The 9222-nt window shown below is 42.4% G+C and overlaps 1 pseudogene; it reads left to right on the top strand.

The window, feature by feature from the left end:
- Positions 1–1583: 1583 nt before the first annotated feature.
- LOC132496263 (stress-induced-phosphoprotein 1-like) lies at positions 1584–3162 on the top strand (annotated as a pseudogene).
- The last annotated feature ends 6060 nt before the right edge of the window (positions 3163–9222 follow it).

The raw sequence follows: 9222 nt of genomic DNA, 5'->3' as shown, positions 1-9222 counted from the left end.
GTGGTCCTAGAAGCTTAAAAACTAAACCCAACTGGAGATCTGGTTTCTTTAATGATTCACTATCAGAATCTTTAAAAACAAAAAAAATTTAAAGTTGTTAGAAAGACTGCTAGTTCTATAAAGAAAGGTGATTATATTAAGAGTCAGTGATTATTTTCTGCATGAAATTTAACTTTCAGCTTTCTGACAAGCCACAGCAACACCATTGCTGTTATGGACAAGTAAAGTTCACTTTTTCTTCCACAGATTAGTCCATTCATTATAGGAAAGTACAATCACCAAGGCTCAGGGGTTTTCAGGACTATGGTATAATGAAACATATGGCCAAGGAGTCCCCAAAAAAGGGCAATATAAGGGCCAAGATTATGAGGCAGGAAGGACCTGGATTTTGAGTTCAAAAAGAAGGTGGAAGCCAAATTTACTTAGGATTACCTTAACAGTGGAATGCAGAAGACAGAGGAATAGCATATTTAAAATGCTGGAAGAAAAAACTATCAACCAAGAAATCTATACCCGGCAAACTTTGAGAGAACTTAGATATGCCTAACAAATATTTACTAAAGAAAGTCCTTCAGACTACTAAGAAATGACTCAGGATGGTGACTTGAATCCAGAGGAAGAAACAAAGAGCCCCAGAGGGCTTCTCTGGTGGAGCAGTGGTTGAGAGTCCGCCTGCCAATGCAGGATACACGGGTTCGTGCCCTGGTCCGGGAAGATTCCACATGCCGCAGAGCGGCCGGGCCCGTGAGCCATGGCCACTGAGCCTGCGCATCTGGAGCCTGTGCTCCACAGCGGGGGAGGCCACAACAGTGAGAGGCCTGCGTACCGGGGGAAAAAAAAAAAAAAAAAAAGAGCACCAGAAATGGTAAATATGTGGGTAACTATAAAAAAAATGTATAAATATCCATTTTCTTTTCTTATAATTACTTTAAGAGACATAAGATCCAAATGTCCATTGGCAAGTGGAGGGGTAAACAATGATACGGAATATTTTCATTATGACAAGGATCCCTATATTGCCCTTTCATAATCACACTCAACTCCCTTCCCCACTGTACCTCCCACTCCACTCCCTGCCCTGTCCCTGATCCCTGGCAACGACTAATGTCTCCTCAATTTGTATAATTTTGTCATTTCAAGAATGTTGTATGATGGAATCACACAGATATTATGTAACCTTTTTGGATTGGGTTTTTTTCACTCATCACAATTCCCTGGAGATTCATTCAAATTGTTGCACGTATCAATAATCCATTTCTTTTTATTACTGAGTAGTATTCAAGGTTATGAATTCCAGTTTCTTTAGTCATTCACCCACTAAAGAATGTTTATTTCCAGTTTTTGGCTATTTCGAATAAAGCTGTTATAGGCATTTGTTTACAAGTTTTTACATGAGGATAAGTTTTTATTTTTCTGGGATAAACACCCAAGAGTACAACTGCTGGATATTATGGTAGTTGCATGTTTAGTTTAAGAAACTGCCAAACTGTTTTCCAAGAGTGGCGAGGAATTATCTTTTAAAAACTTCTAGACTGGGAACAGGGAGCAGATCAAGTCTATTGAATGGGGTTTGCCGCCAGGCTATGGAGCAGGTAAATGAGCTAAAGTGAAGGGCAATAAGGCCCTGAGTGCTGGTAACATGGATGGTGGATTACAGTGCTGCTCTGAGGCAGTAAGTCAGATCCCCAGGCCCATGTGCTCTCCAGCAAATGCTCAGCATCCTACACCAAGAACAGAGACTGCCAGAAGGCTTATGAGGATGATTGCAAAACCATTGACTTAAAATCTGACTGGGGCAAAAGCTATTCCCAAAAAGCAGCAGCTCTTGAGTTCTTAAACTTATTTAAATTCGCCACTCGAACCTATGACAAGGGTTTAAAACATGAAGCAAACGATCCTCAGCTCAAAGAGGTTTTACAGAATATGGAGCCTCAGTCAGCAGAGAGGAAATTCAAGAATGCTTTCAACATGTCCGATCTGTACCAGAAGTTGGAGAGTGATCCCAGGTCAAGGACACTGCTCATGGATCCTACCTACCAGGAACTGATAGAACAATGTCAAACAGGCCGTCTGACCTGGGCAAAAACTGCAACATCCCCAGATCGTGACTACCCTCAGTGTCTCCTTCGAGGCTATCTGGGCAGTATGGATGAGGAGGAAGAAGTTGAGACACCTCCACCACCACCTTCTCCCTAAAAGGAGACCAAGTCAGAGCCAATGGAAGAAGATATAAGCAGGGAATAATAAGCAGGCACTAAAAGAAAAAGTTGGGGAAGGATGCATGTAAGAAAAAAGACTTTGACACAGCCTTGAAACAGTGTGACAGAAGCAACGGCCAGGACCCCACCAACATGACTCGCATGACCAATCAAGCAGCCATGTATTTCACAAAGGGCGACTAGAGTGAATGTCAGGAGCTTTGTGAGAAGGCCATTGAAGAGGGGCTAGACAAGCAAGAAGACTATCCTCGACAGATTGCCAAAGCTTATGTCAAATTGACAGAGCCTATTTCAAAGAAGGAAAGTACAAGGATGCCATCTATTTCTACAAATCTCTGGCAGAGCACTGAACCCCAGATGTGCTCAAGAAATGTCAACAGGCAGAGAAAATCCTGAAGGAGCAAGAGTGGCTAGACTACATAAACCCTGGCCTGGCTTTGGAAGTATCCCCAGGCCAGGAAGCACTATAAAGAAGCCATCAAACAGGAACCCAAGAGATACCAAATTGTACAGCAATCGAGCTACCTGCTTCATCAAACTCCTGGAGTTTCAGCTGCCACTCAAGGACTGTGAAGAATGTATCCAGCTAGAACTGACCCTCACCAAGGGTTATACATGGAAAGCAGCTGCCCTAAGAAGCAATGAAGGACCATACAAAATCCCTGGATGTCTGCCAGAAGGCACTAGACCTGGACTCCATTGGAAGGAGGTAGCAGATGTTTACCATGGCTACATGATGGTCCTGTACAGCCAACATGACAGCCCTGAAGATGTGAAGCCATGGACCATGGCCAAGGTGCAGCAGATGAGTGACCTGGCCATGTGGCTCATCCTGCAACAGATGCAGAAGGACCCCCAGGCACTCAGCGGACACATAAAGAATCCTGTAATAGTGCAGAAGATCCAGAAGCTGCTGGATGTGGGTCTGATTGCAATTCAGTGATGACTTGCTCATCATAACCCTTCCCTTCACCCTCATGTGGAAAAAGGAGCGGGAACTGTGGCAAGCAGCACAGAGCAGAAGAGAGAGAAGGGGAAAAGGCGAACATCTTCTCTATATGTTTATACAGACCTATGTGGAAGATACAGAGACTTGTACTGGAGTCATTTGTGTGGCCTCTGGGCCCTCCTAGCACACACACGGTCTCTCCTGCTGCCCCGGAGTTTCATATGTCCCACCCCTGGTGCTCAGTCACTGTCCCAGCTGCTCTCACATAGTTGGTGATTTGGGGGCCGGGAGTAGGCATGTATGTGGAGGGGAGGGTGTTCTTCCCAACCTCATGCCCCAAGTGTCCTCACACTATTAGCTCCATGGCCCCTTCACCAACAACACAAGCCAGTCCGGCATGGTTACGTGTTTTTAAAAAAAAGAAAAGAAAAAGTAGTTCTGTTTATTGTTAGTACTGACCAGACAAGAGAAAGACAAAGAAAATACATCTTTGTTCAAGCTTAGTTCTTTTACAGGAATAGGAAACTAGAAGTCTATTCAGATCTTCTTATCATAGCTTAATTAATGAGAAAAGGTGACAGTGCATTATTATCAAGGTGTCTTTGGGGAAAAAAAGCAATTTATTAATAAAAGCAGCTTAAAACTTCACAACTATTTTTAACGTTGACCTAGGAGCCCAGTATGTGTAGTGCTTTCATGGTCTACTGACGTAATATTTAGCACTGAGCAGACTCTGAATGTTTTACTCAACATTTTGGGATTAAAATACAGAAACGTTCTTCCCATGTTCCCAAGTATGTAAATCTATTTATCTTGATTAATTTTTTTAAAGAACAAGGCCTCAGAAATACAGATACATGTTCTCTTCCCCCAAACAAAATAAACTGTATCCTTTGAAGCTGAAAAATAAAAATTTCAGAAGATTTTTGAATAATTTAGAAAGTTCTAAATCTTGAGACATAATATTCCAGTTATGAAATCATTACTGCACAGCAAGTAATTTTGGCCCAAATCCATTCTCTTGAAATCTGAAGTCAACAGGAGTTCTGTGCAGGAGACAATCACGTTCAACCAGTACAGGGCTACTCCTAACCTTAAAGCTTTTCAGTTCATGAAATATTTATGCATCCTAAACCGGATTTAAAAGTCATCACAGGCATCTACCTGCGGGCAAACTATTCAGTGTTTTCTGCTTTCTCCACATACCAGCTCCCTAGGGTCCCACCCACTCCAGTTGAGTATTTCATGCTATTCTCTACGCAACTCTATTCCACCACATCTGAATATCTGAATGCAAGAGATCATAGCTCCCAAGATATTTGGTGCAGGAAGATCCCTAGAAGTCCTATGTATAATCACTGTGAGGTCTTCAGTTTCTTCTATACAGACACAAGTCACTTCTCATCACTGATGACATTTCCCTCTTCATTCTATCCAGGTTGGAGCTGCTACAATGTTTTTCTTTGTTCCTATCAGTTACGTATTATCAACATTCATTTTCCCCTGTAGCATTTTGTGTTAATTCACTATTCTTATTCGGAAAATAAAAATTTTATTTAAATTTTTTCTAATTAGTCCAGTAGAACTCCTTCCTTTCCCATAATAACCCTCTTAATGATGAGTTTTTATTTCTTATTAGTTGTTATAATACTGGCTTACTTGAAGGAGTTGTAGCCTTTCCTTATATTGAATAAATATAACACATATTCAATGAGTGCCTACTATTTTCACTGTGATATCACTGGAAATTCTGTGGTGTAAAAGATGGATAAATTTCCTACCCTAATGGAGCTTACAGCCTAATGGTGAAGAGAGACATTAAACAGATCATAACACGAGTAATTAATTACAATGCTAGCAAGCATAAGAAAGAAAAATGCTACAAATGTACACATAAAGGGACTGATAATCTGGCAGGAATTGTAGGCTAGCAAAAATGACGCTCAGCCTGAGATCTGATAATGATTAGGAGTTAACAGAGACAAACGGAAGAAGAAGCGTGCCACTAGAGTGAAAAGGATTTTGGCATAGTTAGGAACCCACAGAATGTCACTGTGTCTGGAACTCAGAGCATAAAGGGGAGAAAGCTGCAAAAGAAAGCTGGAGCCAGATCCTGCTGAGTCTAGTAGGCTTTGAATTTTATTCAAGTTGCATTTGAAGTATTTTTTTTTTTTTTTTTTTTTTGCGGTATGTGGGCCTCTCACTGTTGTGGCCTCTCCCGTTGCGGAGCACAGGCTCCGGACGCGCAGGCTCAGCGGCCATGGCTCACGGGCCCAGCCGCTCCGCGGCATGTGGGATCTTCCCGGACCGGGGCACGAACCGGTGTCCCCTGCATCGGCAGGCGGACTCTCAACCACTGCGCCACCAGGGAAGCCCCATTTGAAGTATTTTTAAGCAAGGGATTGCCATGATCAGCTTTGTACTTTAAAAGGATCACTCCTGGAAAATGAAACAAAGTAACCATATGACTTTAAAAGGATCACTCCTGGAAAATGAAACAAAGTAACCATATGACTTAGATGGGGCGGGGGAGAACAAAAATGGATGAAGGAGGACTATTAGGGGCCTTTTATAGATGCCTAGGAGAGAAATGATGGGTTTCTTGGATGATTGTGTTGGTACTGAAGAGGAAAAATACCTTAAACCTAAAGCTAATGAGATGTGGTTTTTAACCACAGCAACTGAATGGCTTGGATAGGTTTAAGGTGTATGATTTCTGATTGGGACACGTTTGAGTATGGGCTAGAATATGAGTTCCAAGATGATAGATTTTTTTGGCTTTTTTGTTCACTGCTGCAACCTGTGCCTCCAGAGACATTCAAGTGGAGATGTTGAATAGGCAGCGAGATTATATGGAATTGCAGCTCAGAAGAGAGATTTGGGTTGGTATTAAAAATGTGGGAGTCAGGACTTCCCTGGTGGTCCAGTGGTTAAGAATCTGCCTTCCAATGCAGGGGACGAAGGTTTGATCCCTGGTCAGGGAACTAAGATCCCACATGCCGAGGAGCACCTAAGACCTGAAACTAAGACCCAACACAGCCAAATAAATAAATAAATAAATATTTTTAAAAAATGTGTGAGTCTATTGTATATTAACGCATATATGAGGAATCTAGAAAAATGGTACAGGTGAGCCAGTTTGCAAGGCAGAAATAGAGACGCAGATGCAGAGAACAAACGTATGGACATCAAGGGGGGAAAGCAGGGTGGTGGTGGTGGTATGAATTGGGAGATTGGGATTGACATGTATACACTAATATGTATAAAATAGATAGCTAATAAAAAAATAAAAATAAAATAAACTTTGTACCTGTTTTTTTTTTTTTTTTTTTCTTTTTGCGGTATGTGGGCCTCTCACTGTTGTGGCCTCTCCCGCCGCGGAGCACAGGCTCCAGATGCGCAGGCCCAGCGGCCATGGCTCACGGGCCCAGCCGCTCCGCGGCACATGGGATCCTCCCAGACCGGGGCACGAACCCGCATCCCCTGCATCGGCAGGCGGACTCCCAACCACTGCGCCACCAGGGAGGCCCTGTACCTGTTTTTAAAAAAAGAAATGTGCAAGTCAGCAGGATGTAGAATGTAGGTTCTCTCAGAAGCCAGGACAATACTGAGCTCCTCTAGGGGAAGGCTGAAGAGTGGGAAAGTCAAGATCAAGCACCAGTGACCAGCTCGCCTTCTAACAGCACTCTGCAGCACCAAGTGGTTGCCAAAGCATTTAATCATTCTCATCATGATCTCTGTGAGACCCAGTCCTTGTGCTGAAGATGTTCAGGCCCTGGTATCTCGCATTACAGCATTCAATTTAGACCTGTTCCACAGGAATACTAATCCCTTCATCTCTCTCTCTCTCTCCACTCCTTCTTTCAAGAGCAGTGGATGGAAGGAAATTTAGGAAAATGGGTTACAGTATAAAATGGAACATGATGCTGAATTGCTGATGGAAGATACAAACTTTTAAAAAATTAATTAATTAATTTTAATTTTTTTGGCTGCATTGGGTCTTTGTTGCTGCGTGCGGGCTTTCTCTAGTTGCAGTGAGCAGGGGGCTACTCTTCATTGTGGTGCACGGGCTTCTCATTGTGGTGGCTTCTCGTTTCAGAGCACAGGCTCTAATTGTGCGGGCTTCAGTAGTTGTGGAACGTGGGCTCAGTAGTTGTGGCTCACGGGCTCTAGAGCACAGGCTCAGTAGTTGTGGTGCATGGGCTTAGTTGCTCCACCGCATGTGGGATCTTCCCAGATCAGGACCCAAACCTGTGTCCCCTGCACTGGCAGGTGGATTCTTAACCACTGTGCCACCAGGGAAGTCCGGAAGATACAGATTTAATGCTTGACCCTTTCTAGCTATCAGGGCCCAAGTCAGGGTGGTAGGGTACATTTTTTAGCCAGGAAGTCATTTCTATGCTCTTTATAACTCAACATACATTTCACACTTAATTTCTCCTTAATATGATACTGGTTAATAAAATGAGATCTCTTCATAGTATGACAGTTGCTAAAAAGGCAAAACTTCTAAAAACCAAACTGGTTAGAACCAGTTTAGAACCAGATTCATTTTTAGAAGTACCTGTCTTATACAACAATGAATTCAAAAGTGTAATTTGTTTATTCTATCTATGTGCTTATCAGAATGTAAACTGCACTAGGTAACCAGTACAAATTGTCACCGAAATGGAGAAACCAGAAGTCACTGAGAGTTGTGTTAAAGGCAAAAACCACCAAACACTCTGCTCTGTGTCCAGAATAGTTAAACATTACTTCTTTCGTAAGCAAGTTGAAATGATTTCTTTTCAAAAGACAGAGTTTAAAGATGCAGTCTGCATAAGATGCTCTTCTCAGTACACGGCCCCCCAAAAATCTCTAGTTAATGAAGTTCATTGAATAAATATGGCTATCATCATAACTGATATCATTAGTTGAAGAGAGTTTAAATTTTTTCTTAATACTATTAATATACACATTACATGACCTTAAAAAAACCTGTTAGTCTAATGAAAGTGTTGTTAGTCTGGTGACACACAAACAGGTCATTCTATACAATGGGAATAATGATGCTTGCCTCAAAAGATTGTTGTGAGAATTAAATGAATTCATTTGGAAAGCATTCAGAACAGCCTCTGACACATAGCAAGCCAAATTAGTGTTGGCTGCTATTGCTGCTGTGACTATTACAGATATAGTTCCTATTTATCTGCATTAGAGAGATCCTCAGGGTGGGGATTACAGCTATGTTGGAATTGCAGTGATTATTACGGTAGTACCCCCTTATCCTTGGGGGATAAATTCTTTTGTGTGTGTGTGTGTGTGGTTTTTTTTTTTTTTGGCTGCGTTGGGTCTTAGTTGCTGTGCACGGGCTTTCTCTAGTTGTGGCTAGCGGGGGCTACTCTTCATTGTGGTGTGCGGGCTTCTCACTGCTGTGGCTTCTCTTGTTGCAAAGCACGGGCTCTAGGGCACATGAGCTTCAACAGTTGTGGCGTGCAGGCTCAGCAGTTGTGGCTCTTGGGCTCTAGAGCACAGGCTGAGTAGTGTTGGCTCACGGGCCCAGTTGCTCCACATGTGGGATCTTTCCTGACCAGGGATCGAACCCACGTCCCCTGCATTGGCAGGCGGATTCTTAACCACTGCGCCACCAGGGAAGTCCCAGGAGATAAATTCTCCAGGGAAGTCTCAGGAAATAAATTCTAAGACCCCCAGCAGATGTCTGAAACTGCAGACAGTACTGAACTCTATACATACTATGTTTTTTCCTATACACACATACTTATGATAAAGTTTACGTTATAAACCAGACACAGTAAGAGATTAACAATAATAGCTAATAAGATAGAACAATTATTACTAAACTGTAATAAAAGTTATGTGAATGTGATCTCTCTTTCAAATTATCTTATTGTTCAAATTTAATACCTGTTCCGTCTTAACTAAGCACGTAACGTGTGCTGGGGGGGGGGGGGCTGTAACACGTGTGGTTTGAGGTACACCAGGAAAACTACCATGAATTTCTTTTTCCCTTTTCACAAAATCACAAACAAAAGGTCTTTGCAACCTCAGCACATG

The sequence above is a fragment of the Mesoplodon densirostris genome, chromosome 9, assembly GCF_025265405.1.
Source record: "Mesoplodon densirostris isolate mMesDen1 chromosome 9, mMesDen1 primary haplotype, whole genome shotgun sequence".
In the NCBI taxonomy this organism is placed as follows: Eukaryota; Metazoa; Chordata; class Mammalia; order Artiodactyla; family Ziphiidae; genus Mesoplodon; species Mesoplodon densirostris.
Note: the sequence above shows the minus strand (reverse complement) of the source record. Positions and strands in the feature narration are given on the sequence as shown.